This window comes from Mustela lutreola, chromosome 2 (assembly GCF_030435805.1).
Source record: "Mustela lutreola isolate mMusLut2 chromosome 2, mMusLut2.pri, whole genome shotgun sequence".
NCBI classification, from domain to species: domain Eukaryota; kingdom Metazoa; phylum Chordata; class Mammalia; order Carnivora; family Mustelidae; genus Mustela; species Mustela lutreola.
The window spans coordinates 35706509-35715923 of NC_081291.1; the positions used below are offsets into that span (position 1 = coordinate 35706509).

Sequence of the window (9415 nt, forward strand, 5' to 3'; positions counted from 1 at the left end):
AGTTGCCAATATTGTACTGAAAGATTTCAAGACAATCAGTTTCTCCTCACCACTTTTAACAAACTAAGGAGTTTGACTATTTCTGGTGGGGGTGAGAGGCAGGCAAGAGCAGTCAGAATGCGATTGGGTTCTGCATGTTTCTTGGTTGACTTTGGTCTTAAATTTGGATTTAGACAGCGCAGTAGCTAAATTCCATCTCTTCCAAATATTCAACTTACTTGGTCCATACACATTTACTTTGGTTGTTTGCTTTTGAGTTTATGGAATTTATAAGCTCTTTTCATCTTTACGTCTCTTTACTCTGTCTACCGACATTTATGCTCATCATTTACCCATCTGTCCCCATGATTTTGCAATGTCTATGAACATGTTGAACAAGAAAAAAGAAACTAATAGCCCCAGTGACACTGGTTGACTATCCACAGATAAGTATGTACAGAGCAGGTACTATGTAAGTAACTTTGCCATGCACTAACCCACTGGTCCTCATAAGAGCTGGTCGTTATTCCTTAGTAGCTGGGTGGCCTTGCTTTTTCTACTTTCTGGACCTTGTTTTTCTTAACTGCAGAGTCTTCTGCCAACACAGGGAGCTGAACTGATATATAACTGACACTGACAGCCTTTACAAGGATGGCAATGTCTTGTATGCTGGGGACCATGTTCATGTTTTCTAATTTGTTATATTCTCTTTTCATGAATGGGTCTCACATCTACCCAGGTGTGTTATTACTTAATCTCTTATTAAATTGGCTTCAGAAAAGCTTCAGGCCCCCAAATGCCTCTATTCCCATATTGCTCTGGGGCTCAGGCATCAAAGCCTCAGCATGAGGAAAGGGGAAAAGTGGAAAGGGGAAAGGTGTTGAGCCTGCATTAACTTAAATGCTAGTGTTGAAGGGTCTCCTGAATAATCCAGAAATTCTAACCAGGTTTTAGGGGCCAGATTGAGGATGAATACACTGGGACAGGATGTAGTTAGAAATTTGGACATGGAATAGACAGAGACATTGTTTTGTGAATGAAGGTTGGTCATGATAGGTACCTGGGCAGCCAGAGTTGTAATTAAAAGGCAAGATCCTAGTGCCCTGGTTCTTAAATCAGCTGCACATTGAAATTACCTAAAGATCTTTTTAAAAAGGCTGAAGCTGGCTTCTGCTCCTCCAGACATTTTGACTCCATTGTGTGGAGTATAGCCTGGCATCAAGATTGAAAAAAAAAAAAAAAAAAACCACATCATCAATTCTAGTGTGTAGCAAAATTTGAGAACCACCAGAGTAATGGCTAAAGGCTTAAGCTTTAAATTCAGACTGTTCTTAGTTGAACTTCCCATTTTACTCTGAGACTATATGACTTTGGGACAGTTATTCGACCTATCTTAGCTTTGGTTTTCTTTCTCTTTTTCTTCCTTCCTCTTTCATTTGTAAATTAGAGATATTGTAACAATAACACCTGACACACAAAGCTCTTATGAACACTAAATATATGTTTAGGACAGTGCCTAGCACATAATAAGTACTCAGAAGATACTAGCTAGTATTCTGCTATCAGAGGTTCAGGGTTAGAAGGAGGCTTGCTGGTGGTCAGAGGGGAGGCATACTTAGGAACCAAGACAGGAAGGGGTGGAAGGAAATGTGGCTTCCCTCCTAACCTGGCTTCTCCCCCTTCCTGTTTCCAGGAATCAGGTAGTGGGGATATTTGAGAAAGCTGCTGTCATTCCCCAGGGAATCCAACTTGCAAGGGCTCATCAATCAACCCATCTGACTTATTACCAGGGTGTGTATTTTGAGCTTTATGTCAAGGAACAGCCTTGTTATTGTTGTTCTAATTACAGGAAAATCAGATAATATATATTATGCATATATTTTTATGGCAGGTCATTTAGAGGACAGGCTTAGTTTCTAATAATTTAACAAAGGAAGAGAAGGGAGTCTAATTGAGTAATGAAATCATTGTAAGTGCTAGTTTGACTGAAAAGGTATGGCTCCAAATATTTCAAATCTGTGCTGAAAATATACCCTGAACCATCAGGATTTAATTCACAGAAAGATCTGTATATTTAGTTTTACGTTATCCTTTATTTCATTTTTAACTAGAGCTAAGCATTTTGTAGACACTCCTATCATTGTCAGCAGATGGCTGCATTCACACCAATGAAGAGTCTTTTTAAGTTAAACTTTTTATTTTGAGACAATTATGACTATTTCAAAATGTAGGTAGATTCTCAAGCAGTTGTAAGAAATATCACATATGTTTTACCCAGTTTCTCCCAAACACAAAATATTGCAAAGGTATAGTACAATATCACAGCCAGGATATTGATATTGATACAATCAAAAACAAAACATTTGCATGACCACAAGTTTCTTCCTCTCACCCTTTTATAGACATACCAACCTCCCTTCAGCCTGTATTATTTCCCTAATACCTGGCAAACAATAACTGCTCTCTATTTCTATAATTTTGTCATTTCTAGCTATAGTTTCAGCTCTTACATTTACGTCTTAATCCATTTGAGTAGTTTCTTGTGACTGGTGTGAGTAAACATGTTCAATTTCATTTTTCTGCAAGTAATTACCATTCATCTAATTAATATTTCCAGGGTATATATTTTTCCATAATATTAATTTCAGTCTGCAGTGTTAAATTTAAAGTGAGTTTCTTGTATACAGTGTAATTTCTATCCTTTAATTGGTATATCTAGACCATTTATGTAGAATGAAATTATTGTTATGTTAGTGCTTACACCTGTCATTTTATTTTTATTTGCTGCTTGTTATCTCTGGTTTTTTGTTTTTGTTTCTCTGTTTTTGTTTTGTTTGTTGTTGTTGTTGTTGTTCTGCCTTTCTATTTGTAAATTTTCTAGAATTCAATTTTCTTTCATCTATACTGTTTTCGAGTCTCTTTGTATAACATTTTTAGTAGTTACTCTAATTATTACATTATATGTACATGACATATCACAGCTTATTGAATTGTTATTTTGCTAGTTTGAGTGAAGTATAGAAAGTTCGTTTTCTTTTCTATTATTTTCCCTCATGTATAATAAAATTGCTTAATTATTTCCTATTCATACATTTAAAATCACATCCAAAGGCATTATAATTTTGGTTTCAACCCCATCAAATATAAATTAGAGAATTGAGGAGGAGAAGGAACGTCTATTACATTTATCCATACTTTGGCTTACCATGTTCTTTCCTGATATTTCAAAATTTCTTCTTTTATTATATCCTTTCTGTTTAGAAAACTTCCTTTAGTCAGTATTTTAGAGTAGGACTACTAGGGAAAAATTTTCTTAGTTTTCCTTTATTAGGGAAATGTCTATTTCTCCTTAATTTATGAAGGATGATTTCTCTGGATAGAAGGTTCTGGCTTGGCATTTCTTTCTTTTCTTTCTTTTTTTTTTTTAAGTCCTTGAAGAATGTGGAAATTCCTTCTGGTTTCCAATGTTGTTGATGAGAAATTCATTATCATCCAAATTGTTTTCTACTAGTTGTCATTTCCCTCACTGCATTCAAGATATTTTCTTTGTGTTTACTTTTAATAAGTTTGACCACTATTTGTTCTGGTATTATAGAATGAATTGTGTCTCTCCCTAATTCATATGTTGAAACCCTAATGTCCAGTGTAACTGCATTTGGAGACGGGGACTTTAAGGAGGTAAATAATGTTAAATGGGGTTATAAGGGTGAATTCCTAATTGAATAGGACTAGTATTCTTATGAGGAAGAAATACCAGATCTCTCTCTCTTTCTCTCTCTCCATCTCTCTCCATGCATGCACAGAGGAAAAGCCATATGAGGATGGAGTGAGAAAATAGTCATGTATACCCACCAACAGTGTAGGAGGGTTCCCCTTTCTCCGCATCCTCGCCAGCATCTGTCATTTCCTGACTTGTTGATTTTAGCCATTCTGACTGGTGTGAGGTGATATCTCATTGTGGTTTTGATTTGTATTTCCCTGATGCCGAGTGATATGGAGCACTTTTTCATGTGTCTGTTCGCCATCTGGATGTCTTCTTTGCAGAAATGTCTGTTCATGTCCTCTGCCCATTTCTTGATTGGATTATTTGTTCTTTGGGTGTTGAGTTTGCTAAGTTCTTTATAGATTCTGGACACTAGTCCTTTATCTGATATGTCGTTTGCGAATATCTTCTCCCATTCTGTCAGTTGTCTTTTGATTTTGTTAACTGTTTCCTTTGCTGTGCAAAAGCTTTTGATCTTGATGAAATCCCAGTAGTTCATTTTTTCCCTTGCTTCCCTTGCCTTTTGCGTTGTTCCTAGGAAGATGTTGCTGCGGCAGAGGTCGAAGAGGTTGCTGCCCGTGTTCTCCTCAAGGATTTTGATGGATTCCTTTCGTACATTGCAGCCACTCTGGAAAACAGCATGGAGGTTCCTCAAAATGTTGAAAATAGAACTGCCCTATGACCCAGCAATTGCACTATTGGGTATTTACCCTAAAGATACAAATGTAGTGATCCAAAGGGGCACATGCACCCGAATGTTTATAGCAGCAATGTCCACAATAGCCACGCTATGGAAAGAACCTAGATGTCCATCAACAGATGAATGGATCAAGAAGATGTGGTATATATACACAATGGAATACTATGCAGCCATCAAAAGAAATGAAATCTTGCCATTTGCAACAACATGGATGGAACTAGAGCGTATCATGCTTAGCGAAATAAGTCAAGCAGAGAAAGACAACTATCATATGATCTCCCTGATATGAGGAAGTGGTGATACAACATGGAGGCTTAAGTGGGTAGAAGAAGAATAAATGAAACAAGATGGGATTGGGAGGGAGACAAACCATAAGTGACTCTTAATCTCACAAAACAAACTGAGGGTTGCCGGGGGGGAGGGGGTTTGGGAGAAGGGTGTGGGATTATGGACATTGGGGAGGGTATGTGATTTGGTGAGTGCTGTGAAGTGTGTAAACCTGGTGATTCACAGACCTGTACCCCTGGGGATAAAAATATATGTTTATAAAAAATAAAAAATAAAAAAAAATAAAAAAAAAAAAAAAAGAAAATAGTCATGTATAGGCCAGGAGGAAAGTCCTCACCAGACATTCATTTGCTGAGACTTTGATCTTAGACTTCTAACATCCAGAACTGTGAGAAAATTAATTTCTGTTGTTTAAGCCGCCGAGTATGCTATGTTTCCTTCTGTTGTGACAGCCTCCACCAACTAATACATTTAGTGTGGGTATTTTTTAGTTTATGCTGTTTGGGATTCACTTAAATTTTTGTGTCTTTTGCCAAATCAAGAAGAATTGAGCCATTATTTTCTCAAGAATTTTTTTTAGTCCTGCATCCTTTTCCTATCCTTCTAGGACTCACATGACATGATCTGATGGCTAGATCTTTTGTTGGATCTAGCCCATGGATTCCTGAGGCTCTGTTTATTTATATTTTAAGTTTGCTTTCTTCCTGTTAAGGTTGGATAATTTATATTGTTTTATTTTCAAGTTCAATATTTTTTCATCTGGTTTCTCCATTCTGATTTTCAGCCCCTTCATAGAGCTTTTAAATTTTAGTTATTTTATTTTAGGTTTAAAATTCTATTTGTTGTTATTGTATTCAGGTTTAAAATTTCCATTTTGTTTTTCTTATATCTTCTATTTCTTCAGAAAGACTTTTATTCCTTTGCTGTAACGGTATGTTTCTCCCCTCCTCCCCCCACTTGTTTTAAGTGTATTCTTACTTGCTCATCAAAGCATTTTTATGGTGGCTGCTTTAAACATTTTTTCATGTGATGCTTACTTCTATGTCAGCATTGTGTTGGCATTTACTGATGTTTTTTTATTAAATTCACAATATTTCTCGTTCTTAGTATGATGCGTGGTTTTTTATTAAAACATGGACATTTGGGGTTTTATAAATATTTGGGTATTTTGGAATCTTATTTAAGCCTTCTGTGTTAGCTGGCTTTCCCTGACACTACCAGGCAAAATGGGAGTTCCTGCTCCCCACTAGTCTTTTAGTGTAGAATGGGGAAGCTTGTTACTGTTCTTGTGGGGATGAAATCTTGGCTACCTGCTCTGCCTATTGTTACTTCCTTAGCATAGTGTTTGGGGTGCTTTGTTCAGTGTGGCAGAGGTGACATCTAGGTTCCCCCATCAACCTTTTCTGTTAACAGCCCGGGAAGGGGCCATATTGTTTTTGTGGTGTGTGGCTGGAGTAGAACAGTTATTTTCTGAAAGGTTTCTGTCTTGCTAGGCTGCCCTTTTTCTGGGCCTTTGGCTGGAGAGAGAGCAGAATTTAGTTAGAATTTCTTTTGTCTGTGCCTATTAGAATTTCTGGATTGCTGATTTCTTTTGTCTAGAATATACGAAGTAAAACAACCCCCATATATATATATATATATATATATATATATATATATATATATATAAATACATATATAAATACTTGAAAATACCCAAACCAAACAAATCCAGGAAACTTATCACTGTGTGTTCCTTGGGTCCCAAGGCCCCCAGGTCTTCTGTCTCCTCTCCCCCTTTCAGAATTTCCTTGTTTCCTCTGTATATAATGCACAGGGTTTTTAATTATACTTAGTAGGAAGAATAAGAAAAAGGATTTTTACTCCATTTTTCTTGTCATGGAAGTCTTTTCAACTCTGTCATTTTAATGGCTAATGACTTTTAATTCATTATAATGCACATTTTGGTTTTTTTAGAATAGACACAAGACAGACACAAATTTTCTTTTCATGTGTTCATCACCCAGTCAGGAAAGCCCCCTAGAACATGTATCAAGTGACCTTTGACAATAAAGTTAGCATCACAGTCTCCCAAAAGGAATATGTTGACAAATATATAATACATACAATTCAAGGTGGCTTTATACTGCTGCATTTAAATCTGTGCATATTATGCAGATTTTATATCTTAAATAGCTGGTTAACATACTACCAGCAATCCATTCCATTTGGAATTAAAATCTTTCTGTGGACATTAAGTAGCTATAGAAAAAGCAGAAATCAGCAATTTAAAATTGGTTTATTTTATAACCAAATGTCAACTAATTAATCTAGTAAGTTGAAAATTCTTGCTTGTGTTAACCAGGGTTATGTTCATTTTCAGAGAAAAAAAAATCCTGTGTCATAAAATCTCTCTCTTTCCCTCCCCCCTTCCTTGTTATAAAATGTTAAGTGTTTCCTCATCTGGGTTTTACTATAGGAGTCACATAAATGACCAGATTTATTAAGCATAGACTTCTTGAGAGCATGCAGGAAAAGTGAACTTTACAGCATTCAGTCAACAGACAACTCCTTATAGGTCTGCAAAGCCTGAACTATTAGCCCCTGTCTGGGGCCACTGCCAGAGGCCTCCCTCAGGGAATTGTTTGACTGTCTATTCTCAACTACTTCTTTCCTTTGACTGGGATTTTGTCCAAGGCATGCCCACTTTTTCAGTCTTCTGCTGCTCTCACCTCAGTTTATCACATCTCAGGAAATCCCTTTCTTAGCTCTCCCTATGCCTTTGTTTAGCCTTGATCCACCATCTTTTTACCTTTCACCTCCAATTACTTCAGAAGTCCCAGAATCACAGTTGCTTATTCACAAATATGGGAAGAATAACCTAAAGAAACTTAAGTGGTTTTGTTAATACATGGATATTAATAGTGAACCAGAGGAAAAGAATTTTCATTATCTAACAAAAAAATTTTCTATCTTCATTACATTTCTATAATTCCCTCTTTCTCTTTTTGTTAAATTTCTATAATCTCCCTGGGGACAGAGAAGGAAGGAATAGAATGTCACTAATGATGGGTGATCAATGGTAAGAATTAATCCAAATCAAGAAAAAGAAAGTGACACATAAATGAAAAAATATGATAAAATAACTTGTGTCCTGTAATTCAAATTCCCTTAGAATTATCTAGAATCTTCTAGATAATTCTAGACACTTACCTGGTGTCAGAATCTGAAAAGAGGTTGCATGGGTCTTCCTTAGTATTGCCATGGAAGTAGTCTAAAACATACACTAGTAGTTGGCATTTGTTATAAAATAAACCAACTCTTTTCTTGAAAGTTACAGAAAGCCAACTGAAAAATATCTGAAACAAAGGAAAAATCACTGGCTCATGTATTCAAGAAATAGGTTAGAGGCACATGTGTTTAAAAGTTGTGGTCAGGAATTATCTTTGCATATCCCTTGGTTCTGCCTTCCTGTGTTGGCTTACTTTCCAAGTAGGCTTGACTTTTAAAATCCGTTTTTTAAAATTAATTAATTAGTTAATTAATTAATTTTTCTAAACAGCACCAGGCTTGCATCTTAAAAGCTTAGACACTCTAGGGGAATGAAGGTCTTTTCTCCCAATAGTCCTGATAAGAGTTAAACACATTTTCTGACTGGAACACCTAAGGTGGTATGCTCATCTCTGGACCAATCAATCAGGGACTGGAACGCTCAGTCTGGCTAAATTCCTGGTTACATTTCTTAAGCCCCAGAAATGGAGTCAATTCTATATAAACTACATAAATTGAGAGAAGGTTAGGAATATTTGCCCAAAAAGTATATTGAGATGCTATCACCAACAAAAGAAGGAAAATATGCCATGAGGGTAGATCAAATATATCTGTTGCCCATGAAGGAGGTCATAATATCACTAGAGAATGAGGTCAGGAAGAATTAATGCCATGAATACCAAAACTTTCCTTGTGATCCTTGGTTTAAGTAGCTCTTCTAAGTTGTGGATAGGATCCTAAAGATTCAGATTTCTCTCCAAATCTACTTTAGAATCTTCATAAAATTTTCATCTGTCACCTCCCTTTTGTTTTAGGAAAATGTGTGTCATCCTTGCCCATGGGTCATGTTAATGTTCTCTGTACCATTCCAATTTTGGTGTATGTGCTGCTGAAGTGAACACACACATACACACACCCTTTGTTTAAAAACTATCTTTTTTTCAGGGCATGAGCCTTCAAGACACATTTTTAAAAAAAGGTATTATTATTCAGTTTTATTTCTTCTACTTTGTTTAGCCATGTACATCAAAGCAATATTAACCCATTGCTAATATACTCTGTTCTAGCAAAGTTACTGGGTAGGTAAGTTTGGGAGCCTAGGCTGGAAATGTAACCACTTCTCATAAGTATTTTTTTAATGGAAAAATGAATTTCTTGTTCAAATGAACCATTGGAATACAATTCATTTGCAAACACATACTGCTGAGAAATCTAGCAGATGCATCAATGAACTTTAATTACATGGGATCATTTGATTAACTTAGTCTTCCTTCTCTGTTCCAATAACCAGGTATTTTCCTGGAGCAAAGTTAGAGCAGCTATGATTATTTAATGTGAACTGGGGCAATCGTATTTATTTGGATAGATGACCTAGGTATAACCATGCCTTAAAGAGAACTCACTTCCCTTCCTGGTGAGCATAGGAGGAGATTAGG

At 36.2% G+C, this 9415-nt stretch overlaps 1 pseudogene; it reads right to left on the reverse strand.

Annotated features, from left to right (window-relative positions):
* Positions 1 to 8758: 8758 nt before the first annotated feature.
* Positions 8759 to 8881, reverse strand: LOC131826224 (U6 spliceosomal RNA; annotated as a pseudogene).
* Between the last annotated feature and the right edge of the window lie 534 nt (positions 8882 to 9415).